Raw genomic sequence first — 20,719 nt, 5'->3', positions numbered from 1 at the left:
TCCTCTGAAATCATTCCAATTATACTTGTCCTGGGGGGGGATGGGTGGACGACCCCTATATGTACACCTGTGCACTGACATAGGCCCGGTTTCTTTTCCTGAAGAAAGGAACTGCAGTGCCTTTGTGCCCTAATGTCTTATAGTATATTCTCTCTCTGACAGTAAAGAGAGAATACAGTAAAAGGACTGTGACATCTCTATCTCAGACCCCTTCCCCTCCTAGGTTTTTCTTTTTTCTTTTAGCGCAAATAGCTGTGACTTTCCTCACTTATTTTCTGCCTCTCATTATCAGCTTGTGTGTCTGGCAGGGTGGTGAAGAGGGGTGATGCTCCATGGATCAAAGTGGCATCTGAGGATGTCAGCCTCAGTTCACGTCGGCTTGTAAAATATATTTCCGTTCTGTATTCACAGATAGCTTGAGGGGCCTGACAGTCAAACACTGCCTGTTTTACAAGACCAAAAGCAAAATAAGATATTGTATAGAAACTGTACAGTAAAAGTATTGGATTTTCTGAAATGTATTAGGCCCTTTGAAATGTAAGGTTCCTTTGTGCCCTAATTATGGAGGTACTGTACGGCACGATCTGACATTTCCTGAGTTTATGCTCTTGATGATTCTTATTACTTACCGTAAATATAGTGATGCATGTATGTCAATTACATGATTTAAAGGAGACAATCGGAGTCACTGTCTAAGGGAAGTGAAGTTACTCTTCAGCGATTGATGCCTGTGACAAAAAGTTTAAAATATATTCTAGGCCTGAGGAAATACAGCCTTGGAAATATTGGAAATTCAGTGTTGCCATCTGTTTTCACACAACTTGCTTATTGGCAGCACAGTAAAAAAGCCCATGGCAAACCGCAACACCTCGATCAAATGAAATTAACAAGAAACCAACTAGAAACACTGAATCACAGCAACCAATTTCAGTTTACAGTTTATGAATGTCTGTCCACACTCATGTAGTGAAGACTTTGAAGGAATTTAATAAAAGCTGTTAAGTGAATTCGTTGGTGAAATGTAAGTTATCACAACAGTATATTGACAAGTGACCTTGACCTTTGACCACCAATATATATATGCACAGGTGTTCTTGAAATAATGCGTTCATGAGAATGCGATGGACAGACGCAGACAAAACCAATCAGATGCACAATTCGTGTAATGAACATATTCTCCTGTTTAGCTCATGTTTGAATCAATCGAAAGCACAAGATGTGCACCGACTAACATAAACAATGATCAAAAAGCATATGCAGTAGCTTTATAAGTCGGCAAACCAGACAGTCTATATTAAAGAATAACAGTGTGAGAAAGGCTGATGAGTATAGAGTCTGATACATTTATGATGATTCTGTCCCATCCTATTGGAAGGATGGTGCTGTCATGAATTGCATCTGTGGGGACAAAGACTGGAATAGACTCCACGAGTGTGGGCCAATACATTGTATTTCAGTCAGATAACTCACAAAGAGTTTGAACATCTATTTATAAAACATTAATAGCTGTACCGTACAAGTGATTGATCTTCTTCAGGCCCTTGTTGAAGAATTAGTCTGGTGGTACAGTAGGAATCTTTAGATGCATACGTATGTTGATTAATAGGATAACAAACGAAGCCATGTCCGCAGACACGATTGAAAAACATCCATTACAATCAATACATCTTGCAATAACTGTTTTCCATAACAGTCTGCTACAATAACAGTTATCTCAGAACTGTCTGGAACATTTCATATTGTTATTCTCTTCTCTGGTGACGTAGTGCAAGAGCTATTTCTGCTGTGCGACAGCCACTGATTACTGCGTCACAGTCAAAACATATCAAACGCTTTGGAATCAGAAGGTTCCCAGTTCGAACCTCAGCTCCCCCTGAGTTAGTGTCAACGTGTTCTTGAGCAAGACACTGATAATGCCTAACTGCTCCCAAAGCGCATGTTGCCATGGTGCCTTGCCTTGTTTCCTCTGTCTATGTGTGTATGAATGGGAGAATGTACCGGCAATGCATATTGTAAAGCTCTTTGGACTCAGACACTATGGTATATAAATGCATCATTTACCATCTACCAATAGAAGGTATGATTAATGTATAGGATTGCACCATATACTATATGAATCCGTGCTCAGCACATTAAGGACATCACATCGCCCTACATAACCAAAATCAGAACACAGTACGCAGTTGAACATTGAAAATAAGATGAGAGATGTAAGGTTCGTAAGGAGGCTGAATGAGTATCTCACACTGGAAATTGCACAGGAAATGATGCTAAGGAAATAGGAATGACAGTGTTTTATGTAACTGTCCGCCTGTGGTCAGTCTATCAGCTGTCTTGTTGGACATTACGACACTGGTGTTCTGTGTTCAAAGTAAACCGTTTTTTCCGATTTTCAGTAACAGACACCATTGCAAACATTATTCCCTGTGTGTTTTCCCCACGGCTCAGCCAATAGGCTACATCAAACAGCATTATTCAGGTCAGGCAGGCACTCCTCCGACGGACCGACACTATCTTTAATAGAGCTTGTATGTGAGATGGCCGTGTTGAGATATCAGAGCACATGCATTATATCAATAAAATAACATAAACCAACCTGTACTGATGTTTGTTTCCTTATATGTAATAACAACTATACAGGGAGAATAACAGCCTGGTCTTTTGTTTGCAGGTTGAGGTTACTTTATTCTCCATAATTAATTGCAAACATAAAATGACACCAGAGAAAATAACATAGGCTACCTTATTTCCCTTGTACCAGGGGAAGCAGGTGAAGGTTATTTGCTATAAGCGCCTGGAGAAATGGAGCGTGGTGGCAGGTCGACCGTGCAGCCATGTAAGCAACAGGGACAGGGAAATCACCACAGCCTCCAAAGGGTCTCCGAGGCCGCGTAACGACTTTGGGCCCAGTTCTACTGATTGAACTGTCGACAGGATGTGGAACTACGTATTTTCCCACAAATGCAACTTCTGCACCACCCAAATAGATCTGGGGCTCACAGTCTCCATTACAACAGTACAAAGTGGGGACACTCCTGCCCTGGAGCATGTGGGTCGTCATCCTATCCTAGGGCCCTTTCATGTCACTGGCCATGGAAACCGCTATGTGTTAGTAGCCATGGATTATTTACTTTCAAGCATACTTCACAAAGGGGCCAGAGGCCTACATGGTTCCAGATCTGCTATACCACGGCAGAGCCCACAACTTCAAGGATCAGGTATGCCCAGGAGATCTAACGGTGGCTTGTACTGGAGTAAGAAAGATGAGGACTACCCTTCTACACCTGAGCGGTTTAACTGTCTGCACCAAGACTCCATAGCAAACTATCTCTGACCGCCAGCAGTGATTGTGACCTCCACTTGCCCCATATCCTGTGGGCATGGTATGCTCCAGTGGAGCTGCTTAGTGGCTAACAGTATTTGATTGCTTGTATTGGTCAGCTCCCAGGAATGTGTACATCTGTCAGTGAGTTTCTATGTGCAGGGCGTTGCTGATAATGAGCCATGGTGCTCAGCTACTACCCTGGGTAAATAAAAAACAAAATAATAAAGTGTACCCCAGTGGACCAGTCGGCCACCGTCTGAATCAGACTTATCTCAGCAACAGGAATGAAGTTCCATAGCTAATGGACTGGGTCATACACTGTGCTGGTAAACTCTCTGATGTGGTCTATAGAGTGCAGCTGCATGGTGGGCGGCCATGAGGGAGTCCTCCATCAGGCTGGCATGTTACCAACACCTCACCAGCACAAAAGAGAACGGGGGGGATATGGAGAGACCCCCACAGAGGATAACCCTTCCCCCCGGAACACCAGAACCAGGCCTATAGTATCTGGGTAGCTCAGTCGGTAGAGCTCTTGCCTTTGGACCACAAGTTCATGGGTTCGATCCCGATTCCCGGGCACCACCAACTCGTATGAGTAGCATGGCTTGGGTGCGGCAAGTCGTGCGGGAAGTACTGGAAGCTGATGGTAGGTGTGGCGCTCCACCTCAGCAATACATCTCCCAGGGGTCTAGTGCATTCATTTGTAACTGGGACAGCGTGTTACCGGCTGATAACGACAATAAGCAACTCCCGAACCTAGTGGGAAGCAAAGTAAGGAGGTGTCGGCCTCGGCAGCTTCTGGACTTTGTGTTACTGTAGGTGCATGGCACTAGGTGCGCAGGTTACTGGAGACTATAGGTGCAGGCTGTTAAAGCCCTTCATGGTCTGGCACCTCCCTATATATCACTCCACTAGCAGATGGTCCTGAAGATCCCTCCCACTCATGCAACCTTAGGCTAAACAACACAAGAATCCCAAAGGTCATCGGTAGATATAAAGGACTGGAAAGAAGTCAGGATTTGTAACCTATGTAATGAAGCCAGAATTGGAGATGAGTATCATGTTTTGTTGGAATGCAAGAATACTGGCATTATGAATTTCAGGCAAAAATACCTGCCAATAATTTTTTTTACCCACCCTTCTGTGTTTAAATTGAAAATTGCATTACTAAAATCTGAAAAACTAAAAGTAATCTATAAATTGGGTGCATTTCTGAAAAATGTTCTTCCACTGTACAAATAGGGAAAGCCTTCCGATAATATAATCTGTAATGTATTGTATACTTTCGATTGTATACTTTTATGAATCTGTGCTCCAAACCATGTGATCATGGTCGTGAGTTAAATAAATGATGATGATGATGATGAAATCAAAAGGCGACCGGGCGTTCTCAGTCACTGCACCCAGACTTTGGAACGCCCTGCCACTAGTTGTGAAAGCTGCACCTTCTATGGACATTTTTAAATCTTGTTTAAAAACACACGTTCTCCCTGGCCTTTTAACACCATATGCCCCCCACCCCTCTTTAATCATGTGTTGCTGTGCTCTCCCACTTTATAGTTTTGTTCTGTACTTTCTTTGTGAAAAATGTTTCTACTGTATCTTCTTGTGCATTTTCTCTACTGTATATGTTTGTTGTTAGTCCAGCACTTTGGTCAACCTTGGTTGTTTTAAATGTGCTCTAGAAAAAAAATTGACTTGACTTGACTTGGGGTGTGCCAAAGTGACAATCACAGCATACCTCGGGGCACAGAGTATATTGTTTATTGATGTGTTATTGTACCCGTTATTTGAGTTAGGAAATGGATTGTGTGTTTATTGTTCGGTTTTACTTAGCCGTTATTTTATAAATGTAAAGTACTTGTTATGAAACAATGACGAGGCGGGTGGTTGATACGGGTGGTTGCAGTACACACCTCTTCCGTTTTCTATCGTGTGGGTGAGCTTTCTTTTTATGTGACTTTGAGAAGTTGCTATGGCCTACAGCCCACTGGTCATTACAGTACATTATTTCCACTCAATTGTCATATTAGAGGAATGCTACTACACAGCATTTTCTCCTCTCTCTCCCTGCTCTGTGTGGGGGTGGGGGGGAAGAACACTAATGTCACATAGTAATGTTCTTTTCTTGAAACAACGACAAATCCTACATGCTGTTGGAAGTCCCAGAAAGATGTACAGGTATGCTGATCAAAGCTCACCCTACAAGAGATGAAGTTTCTCCCCAAGGCTATACTTTGTGAGCGACTGAGCAGTCAAGATGATGCAGCTATAGTACTTGAGTGACGAAAGAACAGAATAGAATTGTTAGACCACCTGAAACTCTGGCCATTTTGACACCTAGTGCACCTGAACAATCTTTTTCTTCCCCATGTACCCTCGGGGCTCTGTAAAAATGTCAACAAAAATGTAGATGTGCTACACAAATAAACTTTCCTTTCCTTAACTTTCCCAGATTTCTCAAGACTTACGGTAAACTGCATTCCCTCAGCACTGTTCATTGTTCAATACTCATTCCGGAGTCTCTCACATGACATGTCCATGCATGTTAGAGGCAAACACTAAAAGCCTACCTGAAGAAGCCCATCCTATGTAACCCTTCATTAGTCAGGTTCTCTTGCATGCACGATCATCTTCTTACTTGTATATTTTAAGTTTACATGTGTTCACTCTACTGAGATAGGGCTCTGACTGGACTATAAAAAGGACAAATCGATCAGCATTGCATTAAGAGGACATCATGGTACAGTACAAACAAAATTGGATTACATCATGTTGTGTCTAAATCTTAATGTTTTGCCTTTGATTACTGTTACTTCTATGTTTAAAGTGATAGACAAAGTGTGATGAAATGTCGTCCAAATACAGTGACAATAAACATCTTATCTTATCGAATATTCATTTAGATACAGACCAGACGACCAAGTTTGTCCTGGGGGGTAGGAACAGAGCTTATCCATGGCTGTGTGTCTGTCATCTGGCTGGCTTCACTAGTTAACAGCGCCGACATTGATGGTGAGTGTCACATTACGATCATACGAGGAGGAATGTATGGTCAGAAAAGACAAAATGTGAAAAATGTTATTATTTTTGTGTTGGGTTAAAGGAGTGTAAAACTGGTTGCATGGTGGGGTATTACCTTATTAATCATATGATCTATGCAGATGATTTCGTTGTACTGTCACCATTCACTTCAACTTCAAAGAACTGTATTTTTCCTTTCGGAAACTTCTTTTGTGCAGTACACATACACGGTTACTAAAAAGACACTATATTAAAAATAGTTCTATATATAAGTACTAGAAATCTTGAAATCAACCTATGTGTCCACTATAGTCCAGGTGGAGAAGGGGGGGGGGGGGTATGTTGACAGTCACAAAGCTAGCTGAGCCCCTTTTTGTGAGTTTTGATGCTACTGCACCTACTGGACTACACTATATACAGCTCACTTGTGGTGCTGTTATAGCAGTGCAAAAATAAATAAATACTTCAGGTGGCATATAATGCCTTTAAAAAATCCTGAAACTCCCAAGATGGACCAGTGCACGTGAAATGCTTGTGACTAGTAATCTAACCACCTTTCATGCTGTACTGCGGAATTTTATGTTTAGATTCATGTGTATGTAGACTGAAATAATAAATAATGTATTCATTATGGCCTTAACAACAGGGATGACACAGAGTGATACAAGGTTTTCCTCTTGCTTCTGGAAACACTGGAAGCAATGTTTGTTTATATGTTTGAATTGATCTGGGCCGTATGGAGTGAAAATAGTCTGTTACACATAGGCTATCTCTGTGTTTTTATTGTCTGTCTTGTTTCTTTGTTTTGTATATTATGGACCCATTGTGTCTGAAATAAAGTTTATCATCATCATCATGATTCATGTGCAGTGAGATGAAACTACAATTACAATTTAGGCATTTAGCAGACGCTTTACAGAGCGATTTACAGTAAGCAAGAACGCTCGTGTTGTCTTGTCCTCTGTAAGAGAAAAAAGGAAGACACTTTAGTTAATAACTATTCTGTATAAATAGTTAATAGATTATTCACAAACGACTATTCGTACTACAGTACTTACTACTTACGTTTAGTATTTTGTTAATAGTTTATTAACAACTTTCAGTACAAGAAAACCATCTCTGCTGCCAACTCCCTCCATGTATTCTAACTGACACCATTAGTGCTGCAGGCAGTACCAGATCCTTTCTATAGACTGATTCAGAATCAAGTCCCAATAAGGTCTAAAAACTATTAACATTATTAACAAATGTGTTATTTACTAACCTTTAATACAGATTGTTTTAACTGACTCCTTAAATATGTATTAGGCTAATTTGTTTAGATGGTTCCCTTGGATGGAAGGCCACATGAGGCCAGCTAGGTGCAGGGAAGGTGCTGGGGCCCCCATACTGTAGGGGCCGAAAAAATAGCAGACCTACAAGCTCGTAGCGCGCCACTCTGTGGCCCCGCTATGAGCTTGTAGATCTGCTATTTTTCAATAGCTAAAGCATAGCATATAATGCTAAAACCAAAAGGGGTTCCCGCCCCAAAATGGGTTAAAACACTTCTGGGGTCATTTAAACATCTACTCTGGCTTTTGTGTGTACCCCAGACAGTTTTGATATTGCCTGGTTCAGTGGTTCGATATGTTTTTATGTTAATTTGATCAAATATTAATTTGATATGCCCCCTCCTACTGTATATGAACCCATTGAAACTTCAAGCTCCATTTGAACCATATTAGACTCATTCTTCTGATATTGTCCTACCTTTGTCCTGCAAATTGTGATTGGCCAGAATGAGACAATGTATGACGTATGAGGATAAGAGCGCCCCTCACTTCACACAGGTGTGATTTTTGAGGGGCTCCTATGTCCAGCTTTTAGTGTGTGTAAACACAAACGTCCTAACACAAACATTAAATGCCATTGACAATGAATGGACAATTTTGAGTGACATATTATTCGAAATTAGCAACCTGCATAATGCATATGTGAACATATGCTATACAAGTCTGAGGCATCTATTATATCATATCCACATATATGACATATATGTCCAAATATTCTGCATATCCTTGCCATTTATTGGAAATTTGGCATATATGTTCATATCTTTAAAATAACACCACCACTAGCCTTTTCATGTCATGCACCCCCTAGAAGGCGCTCGCAGACCACAGGGGGTGCACGTACCAGTTTGTAACCGCTGATGTACGATGATGAGAGCGCCGCCGGTGCTGTGGCGTTTTAGTAAACCGTGGCAGGCTGTCTAGAGAAGAAAAATCACACCTGTGTGAAGTCATACTGGCCAATCAGAATGCCTGTTGCCTCAAGTTTACATCATATTTGGCAGACATTTGACCTCATTTCTGCTTTCATTGTCAATGGCAAATATTGAGACGTGTGGGGTCAAAAGCTGTACGTACAATAGGAGCCCCTCAATAATATAGCAGTTATTCCAAAGTGTTACCAGCGAGGAAAGATGAATCATGACAACAGAGAGGATTGGCCAATGATGCTCCCATCGTCTATCAAAGTAAAGAAACAATCGTATTTGTAAGAAGCCATTTGTATTTACTTTATCAAGGTTTCTCTCTCTGTCTCTCACCAGGCACCAGTCCTCACAATGGTACACTGATCCGTGGCCGTGCTGCTGGCACAAGACATGTGCGGCTTCACACCAGTCCTGAGGTAGTGGCTCAGTGTGGTAAACCTCTAACTCTGACGTGTGATGGCAGCTCAGACAGTGAACTCGGCATCAAAGAAATGTCCTGGGTGAAGAACAAGACAACGTTGTGTACATTTCCATTTAAAAATGGCACACTACTTTATCAAGACACTAATGTCACATGTAAAAGCACAGGATCTAAAACTGGACACAACCTGACCATGACTCTCCTGAACGTGATGGCGGGCAGTGAAGGACAATACACCTGCAAAATGTACTCCAGGCATGGAACACCTGTTAACAAAACCAACATAGAACTGCAAGGTGAGATTACTCACTTGTTCAAAACAGGAGAAAATATCTTCTATTGTGTTGAAAACCTTCCGGTGGAGTTAGATTAAACTCTATTGTTTTAATTAATTTGTTTTCTTGAAGTAGCCCAACAAACAAGTTTATTTTTTACTAAAACAAAAAAATCATTACTGGCTGCTGCCTGTCAAATTGCAGTAATATTTTATTGTCTTGTGTCATCTCTCTTTCTAAACCACTCCCTGATTCTTCCAGGATGTGAAGTGGGAACATTGGGAACATTGGGATCGTCATCACCGACATTGGCGGTCAAACGGCTGTGGATCCCTATCATGGTGGGACTCGTTGTGGTTAAATCCATCACTTAAAAATACAGCACCGGAAGACAAAAGTCAAAACATGAAACTAAAGACAATGATATGATGATGATCTGCTCATGTGGAGTGGAACTTACTTCAGCCACACCTACTGTGAGGTTTTTATGAGCTTTGCTGTACAATACTGCCATCAAGCGGAGAGGTTCAAACATGCACTGTGCCAAATGTACCAAATGAACTGGAATAGGTATGGTATGTACACAGACCTCACTCACTGTTGTCATAGTCTAAACAGTTGAGTCTGACAGACTTGCTGAGGTTTCAACATGTTCATGAACTTGCAGCTGTACCATCCCAATATAATCACTTAAATAAATATGGGATATGAATACCTTTAACCATGAAACTGTGATTATGTATGCCTGCTGCTATTTTTATATGCTGGATATGTTTTCCCACCTGCACTATTTCTGCCTTCCATAGTGCCATCTAGCGATTGTATATTTAAATCATGCACATTATGTATATTGGACTTTTTTAATACAATCATAATTAGTATGTGCCTTAACCTTCTTATTGACCTGTTGTGTGTCATGTTCTTTTCCTCTATTCTCTCTTCCTTATTCTAGCTCTTTTTCAATATTCCAAAATGACTTTCATTTATTTAATGTCATAGTGTCCCTTTCAGATTTTTGCAGCTGAGGCTCTTACAAGTACAGTATAATTTAATAATAAAATAATGTATTAGTAGACTGCCCCTCTACCCAAAAAGATACTATACTATACTGTTATAGTATCTGTTATACTATACTGTTGACTAACACAGACACTTCAGGAAACCAATATTGGTCCCAGCACTGTTTAAATGTCCCCTCTGCCTCCATTTCTTTCAGTCAGCCACATGGAGGCACAGTCTCCCCATCAATGACAACAAGCTACTAGCATATTGGTTAGTGAAGTTGTCCTGCCACCAGTAGCTCTGGTATTCTTTTCATATTCTGACCTGCCAATTATTTTAATAAAAGGGAGCAGAATGTTTATTATGATGAGGACAATTGCCTTTATGAATGGTGACAGGGGGGGATGTCTCTTAAATATGGATTGATAGTGTGTTCCATATAGAGGGGAGACAGCTAAAGGTTCAGGGGTTTGCAGGAGGTTTGCATCACCACACCTGAGGCACTGGGGGAGGGAGAACGTTTGCTGTGAGTTTATCCTGTGTTTGAACAACTGGTGTTATGGTGAGCAGATAGGAAGCCGAGTTCTGTACACGGATATATTGTTTTCAAGGACCCCAGTTTCATATGGCCACAGACTCAATTAGGCCATGTTTTTGTACAAATGTTCATTCATCATTGTTTGTACATTTGGTTCCATTTGTACACTCTCAGAGTGTACAGTGAGTAGTGTACATTAAAAACTACCTACAGCTGCTAAAAATGCACTATGGCCAATTAAATTATGCCAGTTGTGAAGACGCCCTCATGTGGAGCAGATAAAAAGATGGATAGCCAAACGTCTGCAAGACACAGAGACAGAAACACGCACCCTTCAAGAAGACCGCGATCCAAGCTCCACTGACACACCCTTGAAGAAGACTTCTGAACCCCAAGCTGACATGCTCCTGATTCTTCAACTCCTATGCTTGCTGGGCCTGGCACTAGGTACACAAAATGAATGGTTCTTACATTGTTCGTTAAAATGCCATACTGTATGGTTCCAAATGGCAGTGGGTCTCAAACCCTTTTTCTTCTTTCAAGGACCCCCAGGTTGATAATACAGTACATTAGCCTGACCTCCATTTCACACAAGCTTTTATTTTTTTAAACTACATTTTTATCCCACGATTTTGTAACACATTTTTCACCCTTGTCAATTATCTAATGTGATCCTGGGCTCTACACACCCTCAGCCAACCCTCTGCCTCCATTTCTTTCAGTCAGCCACAGGGAGGCACAGTCTCCCCATCAATGACAAGCTACATATACTGTAGTATACTGGGTAGTGAAGTTGTCCTGCCACCAGTAGCTCTGGTATTCTTTTCATAGCAGAATGTTTATTAAGATGCGGACAATTGCCTTTATGAATGGTGACAGGGGGGATGTATCTTAAATATGAATAGTGTGTTCCATATAGAGGGGAGACAGCAAAAGGTTCAGGGGTTTGCAGGTGGTTTGCATCACCACACTGAGGCACTGGGGGGGGGGGGATAAAAAAATATCTTAAAAGAAAAAAACAGTAGGCCTATACTATCACTAATCAATATCATTGTTTTGTAATACTTCCTTGTAGAAGGTTTTCTACAGTCTCAGACTGTTTCATAACAACCCCTGTATCGAGTAGAACTCTACTGTACAGAAAAAAGAGAGAAAAAATGCTGCTATTTGTCCCAAAATTACTCAAAAAGCTTTATACCCTTATATAGGATGTATAACGACGCAATGCAGAATATATAATAGCTCAGTGAAAAACGTGTTTGGGTTCTTTACATAGGCCTAACATGATAAACGTCTATATGTAGGCACTGAAAACTATTCTTTTTTATTGTGGTGAAAACTGGGGCAATTTCACAAACACTACCACTGACCATCCCTGATCCCTCAATTTCACACATTGCCCTGCATGCCAGTTCCAGACTACTGCAGGATTGGATGATAGAGAATGTCATGTTAAAAACTGGACCAGATAAACCCACGCCTGCAGTCACAGCTCTCTCTCTCTCTCTCTCTCTCTCTCTCTCTCTCTGAATCTTCCTACCAATCTCATGTGAAAGGCTCTGACAATATCCTTTTCTATATTTTCTCATCCATCCATCGGTGCCTTCATCGATTAGCTAGCTCATCATGTACTGTAGCTCTGGGAAGGAACCTGGCCTGGGAGATTCTAGTCATCAAGTGAACTCACACAGATCATTTCACTTCAGCCAATAGCACGACCCCTGACCCCCCCAATCTATAAGCTAAACATTAAATCAAGTCCACATTCACCATAGAGCATACTATGAACATCATTCAGAGCATATTCATAAACCAACTCCAAAAGGTTCATTTTTAGAGGAAATTAACAAAAACCTTATATTTTGAAAAAAAGCAATACTACCTCATCAATGTTGGTGACTGTATACTCTATATATTGCATGATAAAGAGATGGTGGAGTTATCTGTTTTATCAGATAGTTTGAAGGTCCAATGCAGTTAAGAGGTTTTGTCCAAAGCACTTTTTACTACTTTTCATTGGTTCAATATTATTTTAACCAACACCAGACGTAAAGGGTGTTCAATAGCACTGATTTATAAAATAAAATAAACAAAGAATCAAAAAATTGAGTTAAGTGGTTTCCTCCTGACAGCAACGAATATTATATACACGGGGGAGGGAGAGGGAAAGACAGCCAGAGAGACACAAAGACACAAAGAGAGGGTATCTAAGTATTATTGAGTCGGTGGTGCTGTGGGTGTTTCGAATACCTCTGCCCTCACATAGAGTTAGGTAGTGATGAGGCAGTATTTTATGAGTCATAATGACATGGTATCTAAATATACGTGGCGAGGACCATTGCATATTATAAATGCTTTACATTGACAGAATAATTGATGTTCTACTTCAGGATGACCATTAAAATAAATTCAGGCTTAAAAAAAAATGGACAGTTATATAACCCACCAATTATTTTATATAACAGCCGTTAGTGGTGCTCCACCCTATTTTTGAGTGGTGCAACCACTCCAAGGAACAGCAATGTCCGTGTTCACCTATGTGTTGGTTCACCTATGTGACTATGTGACGTTAATGAGCACCAGTATGACTATGAGTACCAGTAGGGGCGCTGTTGTGCCAGAAACAGAGAGAGAGAGACAGTGCTGCACTGTTGCCTGCTAATGAGAGAGAGAGAGAGAGAGAGAGAGAGAGAGAGAGAGAGGAGGGGGGGAGAGGGTAGTTGCGCCACTCAGTTCACACGGGTGAGTGGTATATCACTTTATATGTCTATGTAATGCCGATTTATCCATTATACTTGCCTCGCCTTGCCAATACAGGGCTCACATAGACCTATAGTAACCTAGAAAAATAATGAAGAGAAGAGGAAAGAAGCGGCTTGTTCCACAACTCCAGGCACAGTGTACAGTAGGTATTGATCATATCATAGGCGAGGTCTGCAGTGAAAATAACCAGTCACAAATGACAAGCTATAAATGGCTGTATTCTCAGCTAACGGGTGACTTTGTGGGCTTTCCCCCAAAAGATAGTTTGTTTTTTATATAGTTGATTAAATCGATTAGTTAATCCATGAACTAACTAACTGTTAAAAGTGTTTAACAGATTTCTATGCCATATTAACGCATTTTCTCCCCGGATCCCACATTGAGAACCACTGCATGGATTCAGTGAATTGTGAAAGCTCACTAACTTCATCACTGTCCATTATCTCGCTGCATTAGACAGCCAAACAGAGGTCCAGGTCAGGTGACTGTGAACCCAAACACAGACTGAAAAGAAACCACCAGGCATGCATGCCCTCTAAATGAAGTTCACCACACTCATGAGTCACCGCACTTCCACTGTGGTGTGTGTGTGTGTGTGTGTGTGTGTGTGTGTGTGTGTGTGTGTGTGTGTGTGTGTGTGTGTGTGTGTCCGTGCGTGCATGCGTGCGCCGTGCGTGCGTGTGTATGTGTGATCCTAGTGTCCATGTCTTTGTATTTGCAGTGCTACGCATGGAAGATAAGCCTGTGCACTGGAAAGTCAGGTGAGTAGTACTCAATAGACTCAGGTGAACTCATTGACTGTAGCACTGACCTGCGTCAACGCTGATTCAACGCAAAAAAAGCTCTGTGTATAAACACTGGGGTATAGCAACCCCTCTCCAGCATTGCCACATGTGATCAGACATTTAGTGCGAACTGAGGAGCCATGGCACGTTACTAAATACTAAACAGTATAAAAATGTGTCAATGACCCACCTACTGTTTTGTTCTACACAGCTCTTTCACACATCCAGCGGGCAGCACCATGACATATCCAGTCGTTCCATCCTATTCCAATTGTTTCCCCAATATGAGCGCAGTCTTCACCTTCACCACCTCTCTGGTTGTTTGGCTCACCCCGCAACCAGAACCTGTAGACGTAGGAAGTGGTGGACAAAGTATATACATTAAAGTAAATACTAAGTAGTAAGTATTCAAGAGTAGAAAATTATGATGATTCTGAATGTTTTTTTCTGAGTTTTTCAGAACAAATAGCCGATGTGTTGTGAATGTGATCTACTAGCTCACAACAGGTTGCAACATGAGGTTACTTTCAGCAAAGACATTTGGTACAGAAACGTTGTGAGCTTGTTGATCGGCTATTTTCTGCTAAAGTCTTCCCCCCCGAGGATGCCAGGGATTAAGTAGTTAAGTGGTTTTATCCTTGGTGTCCATATTTGGGGCATGATAATATATGAATCAAACTATTGTGATAATGACCTTAAAGATGGAGTGTCGTGATTCTCAAAAGGCCCAAACGAAATGACAATATCACAATATCATCCCCTCCCCTAACCCCTCCCCCTCTATCATACAACAACAGATGTGGGCGTGGCTTCAGTTCAGGTGGATCACCTGCACCCATCAAGCAAACCAGCCATACTTAATGAACTGGTGGATGTGGACATATAAAAACACATTAACACTTTCTGTACACTTTATGAAGAAAAATTATCTTTCTCCTAAAAAACAGTACAGTACGTATCACATCGGTGCAGCATGGTGCATGCATGGATACAGTACGTATCACATCGGTGCAGCATGGATACAGTACGTATCACATCGGTGCAGCATGGATACAGTACGTATCACATCGGTGCAGCATGGATACAGTACGTATCACATCGGTGCAGCATGGATACAGTACGTATCACATCGGTGCAGCATGGATACAGTACGTATCACATCGGTGCAGCATGGATACAGTACGTATCACATCAGTGCAGCATGGATACAGTACGTATCACATCGGTGCAGCATGGATACAGTACGTATCACATCGGTGCAGCATGGATACAGTACGTATCACATCAGTGCAGCATGGATACAGTACGTATCACATCAGTGCAGCATGGATACAGTACGTATCACATCGGTGCAGCATGGATACAGTACGTATCACATCGGTGCAGCATGGATACAGTACGTATCACATCGGTGCAGCATGGATACAGTACGTATCACATCGGTGCAGCATGGATACAGTACGTATCACATCGGTGCAGCATGGATACAGTACGTATCACATCAGTGCAGCATGGATACAGTACGTATCACATCAGTGCAGCATGGATACAGTACGTATCACATCGGTGCAGCATGGATACAGTACGTATCACATCGGTGCAGCATGGATACAGTACGTATCACATCGGTGCAGCATGGATACAGTACGTATCACATCGGTGCAGCATGGATACAGTACGTATCACATCAGTGCAGCATGGATACAGTACGTATCACATCGGTGCAGCATGGATACAGTACGTATCACATCGGTGCAGCATGGATACAGTACGTATCACATCAGTGCAGCATGGATACAGTACGTATCACATCGGTGCAGCATGGATACAGTACGTATCACATCAGTGCAGCATGGATACAGTACGTATCACATCAGTGCAGCATGGATACAGTACGTATCACATCGGTGCAGCATGGATACAGTACGTATCACATCGGTGCAGCATGGATACAGTACGTATCACATCGGTGCAGCATGGATACAGTACGTATCACATCGGTGCAGCATGGATACAGTACGTATCACATCAGTGCAGCATGGATACAGTACGTATCACATCGGTGCAGCATGGATACAGTACGTATCACATCAGTGCAGCATGGATACAGTACGTATCACATCGGTGCAGCATGGTGCATGCATGGATACAGTACGTATCACATCAGTGCAGCATGGATACAGTACGTATCACATCGGTGCAGCATGGATACAGTACGTATCACATCGGTGCAGCATGGATACAGTACGTATCACATCGGTGCAGCATGGATACAGTACGTATCACATCGGTGCAGCATGGATACAGTACGTATCACATCGGTGCAGCATGGATACAGTACGTATCACATCAGTGCAGCATGGATACAGTACGTATCACATCAGTGCAGCATGGATACAGTACGTATCACATCGGTGCAGCATGGCGCATGCATGGATACAGTACGTATCAGTCTCTGTTTGTCATTCTGACACTGTGCCTTAGGTCTTGGTTATCCTTGTCTAAGGATAACACCTACACATTGTGCACACCTACACATTGGTCCCTTCACATTTGAAGCAAGGCTGACTTACGGTAGACTCCAGAGACTTTAGAATCATTCATTTGACATTTTATGTAACAAAGATGCCTGAGGGAAATGGTGGTTAATGATACCAATGGGACTTCCATCTCATTCGTTGTCTTCTTGAGGCATATTCTGGCTACCTCTGGATCAACACTGCATCTGCCAATATGAACCCCTGGTTTTGTCCAACTCTCCGTAGACCTCCCTAGACGATGGAGAGGGCCACTATAGTTCCACACTCACTCCAGAGGGCAACATTTCCTGACACCCTGTCATATAGCAAAAAATGCTCAAAACATGTCGCACTGCGACGTGTTTAATTTAGACTGCAGTAATTAAAGCGGCTCATGTTTGCCTGTTTGGAATTGTAACAGCTGAAATCAACAATATATCAGTATTCTGATATTTACCTGCGGGGCCGCATTACCAGTTGCCCATCGCTGCCCTAGAAAATGAAATGTCTGGAGATGTATCTTAAGCAATTCATCAACCTCGTGGAGGAGTGCTATAGTTAATTGTCCTTATTCACACAGAGAGTTTTATCACATTGCTGAATAACATTGTTGTTGGCATTGTTTATATGTTTATATATATGTAGGGCTAATGCTCCATTAGCAGACATACAACTATTCATGCTTCTAAAGGGCCTTGCAAACGGGGAGCGATAAAACGCACCTATAGTTCATTTTCAATGAGACCTGCGTTTTTGCTCAGAGAAGTCGCTGTGCATCAAAGCTAGCGTATTTACGTGAGCGCGGTCACGTGAATTTGTTTTGCTTGTGCTTGTTATGTGCACACGCCTGGCCCCTTTTGTGCCCATATATGGAGCTGAGTGATTTGTTTGTGATTGATGCAACACACTCCATATTTGGACGTCTTGATGCAACACACTCCATATTTGGACGTATAGCGGGACAGACAGACAGACAGACAGACACACACACACACACACACACAGACAGACATGATCTGCTAGGTCTCATAGTAAGTGCTCACTGCGTTCGCAAAAATGCTATCTGTCTGCTATCATAAAGTGCTATCTAAGGTGCTAGGGAAAGGGCATTTATGTACAGATATTTCAACAAACATGAACAGGGAACATGATGAGTGACGTAACTTAAGTAACTCACCAGTAAGACGCGCAAACGCGGGAAGCGAACGCAGCTGAGACCCTGCAGATCATGTCTGTCTGTCTGTGTGTCTGTCCCGCTGTTACTGTATATGTGGACCTGGCCCCTTTTGTGCCCATATATGGAGCTGAGTGATTGCTGATGCAACACACTCCATATTTGGACGTATAGCGGGACAGACACACAGACAGACAGACAGACACACAGACAGACATGATCTGCTAGGTCTCATAGTAAGTGCTCACTGCGTTCGCAATTAAGACTTTAAAAAACAACAGACTGACCTTCTGAGTCATGTCATCAGCACACATAAAATCAGTTTGTCATCATAATCTACATACCCACCAGGCAGGAACAGCCTATAGGGACTTTCCGAGACCTTGATGCCATAAGAACGATAGCTCCCTCCCCCAATTAAAATTTCCCTGATGAAGCTCATCAAAATCAAAGGCCTACCAATAAAACAAGTTCAGGTTTGCCTGGCTATATCTATACCGCTGACATTAAAAGATGCTGACAGCCCAGGGCCTGACGAGCATAAAAGAGCTGGGTCTTCACACACTAAAGTGGCGCTAAAGGGACATGGGTGTCCCAGGACGCAGCGGGGGTTGACCTGTCAAGTTCATTTCCAATTCATGGTCCGGACTGTTCCCGCATAGCAAGCATATCGTATGTGCTTTACCTATGAACACACAGCTATGTAGATCCAAGCAGGAGCAGATAAAACATGGATAAAAGAAAAGACTATGAAAAAATAATATATGCCATTATCTGTGGCCGCGAGGAAGCAGGTCTACAGAACTTGAAGGTTATACGCCTTTCACGGTCTTCAGTTCAGCAAACGTCTCTTACATTACGATACAAAATGGAAATAGACACTTTTTCCTGCCCCAGATATTTTGCTCTTTTGTTGCTGTTTCATTCCAAACAGAAAACAACAACAGAACCAGGGCTAAGCAGGCTTCTATTCTTTCCCTTTCATCCTCTGCTTGCTCTCTGCTTGTCACAGGCTGGAGTATGATGAGTGACACAGAATGATGCAGTTGTTATGCCCATCCATACCTCCATTGGCGTGTGAGAGTGAGAGAGATAAAAAAAATCTGGATAAAAAAAAGATAGATTCATAGATTGTTGCTTTTAGTGTGGCATGTGGTGGTGCACACTGCACAGACCCCCAACTGCTCAGTAAATTCATTCCAGATGAGCAGCATTCTTGGGAAAGAGATGGGCCGCTTCATGGCGTAACTATCCAGGTTCCATCACACGTTGGACAGATCGTATGCTCGCAATGATGAAGACACGGCATGGTGTCTCTGTGAGCTAGCTATAGGCATGGTGTCTCTGTGAGCTACGGGATTAAAAACGTTTCACATTTACCGTAGCAGGGACCAGAGACGTGGCGAGCCATGTTTATCAGCTACGCTCGGCCGGCTACCACCTCATAATGAGTATCATCAGCGATCAGAGGCGAGAGTTGAACTGTTTTTTGAGTGGTGCAACCACTCATGGGAACAGCAATATACGTGTCCTGTGTCCGCCTATGTGTCCGCCGTATGTGGCCATGAGCACCAGAATGACTATTAGTTTGCGCTGTTTGCCAGAAACAGAGCGAGAGATAGTGCTGCATGTGCTGCACTGTTGCCTGCTAATGAGAGAGAGAGAAGTATAGAGAGAGAGAGAGGGGGGGGGGAGAGGGGAGTTGCACCACTCAGTTCACACAGGTGTGATTTTTTTTTATCACGGTCGACGACAAACCGATAAAATGCTTCCGAGCAGGAGAGTATTAGAACATAAAGCAGAGCAGCTTCAACACCGAACACCACATTGTGATTTGTGTGGCTTTGCACACACTGCACACAGTAATAAACTGTCAGCTAATTAATAGAGAGATGAGAGCTTTATAGCGCTTAACTAAACTAAGCCTGGTTTCTATTCCACAGGCGCTCCAGGCGCACAGCCGATGGAACTGATGTTCAGCCTGGAGTTCCTAAAGTAACCTAAGTAAATTATGCTTAAACGGTTAAACCTAACCTTATTCCTAACCTAACCTCAGTAAAACGGCAGTTAGCGTAATATGAGGTCAGCGGAAAGAAACAAGGGCAAAATGGATTATGGGCGACGGTACCCGTTACCATCTGGAGCCTGCTTACTCAAAAACTGAATCCAATAATTTTCTACGCACACCAAAAGCAAACTGATCACAGCTCTATTGTTTAACAGAACACTTTTTCTTTATAAGACACACACACACACACACACACACACACACACACACACACACCCACACGCACACACACCTGTATACTTTGCTCATACACAGACATAAAAGGGCGGCAGGTTTGTTACCGCTTACCGGTATGTCACAAAGCTTAGTAAGATGTTAAAAGTAAAAATATTTAGGACGACCGTTGAGCCGATTCTACTTGGCTCCGAGACATTGGTTGGATGGCACTTACATCCGCCTTCTAATGAGAGCGCTAAATCTGTTTTGGAAGAGCCACCCATCGACAAATCTATATACGGCAACCTTCCCCGTGTTTCTTCACTAGTCCGATCCAGAAGAACACAGTTTGCCGGCCACTGCTACAGAGCTGACAATGAGGTTGTATCTTCCCTTCTTCTCTGGAGTCCTG

General features: G+C 42.4%; 1 protein-coding gene and 1 long non-coding RNA gene across 2 annotated transcripts in view; one reads left to right on the top strand and one right to left on the bottom strand.

Annotated features, from left to right (window-relative positions):
- LOC308323678 (large ribosomal subunit protein uL30-like) overlaps window positions 1-20,719 on the bottom strand; it is a 192,497-nt gene that overhangs the window by 89,850 nt on the left and 81,928 nt on the right. The window lies entirely within an intron of this gene.
- Window positions 5,942-9,318, top strand: LOC308324683. The gene is made up of 3 exons (XR_013964954.1): window positions 5,942-6,068; window positions 6,232-6,340; window positions 8,943-9,318. It is a non-coding gene; the product is annotated as an uncharacterized lncRNA (long non-coding RNA).

This window comes from Protomyctophum bolini (genome assembly GCF_963924005.1).
Source record: "Protomyctophum bolini genome assembly, chromosome: 11".
In the NCBI taxonomy this organism is placed as follows: Eukaryota; Metazoa; Chordata; class Actinopteri; order Myctophiformes; family Myctophidae; genus Protomyctophum; species Protomyctophum bolini.
The sequence above is the reverse complement of the archived record's forward strand: the minus strand, read 5'-3'. Positions and strand labels throughout refer to the sequence as shown.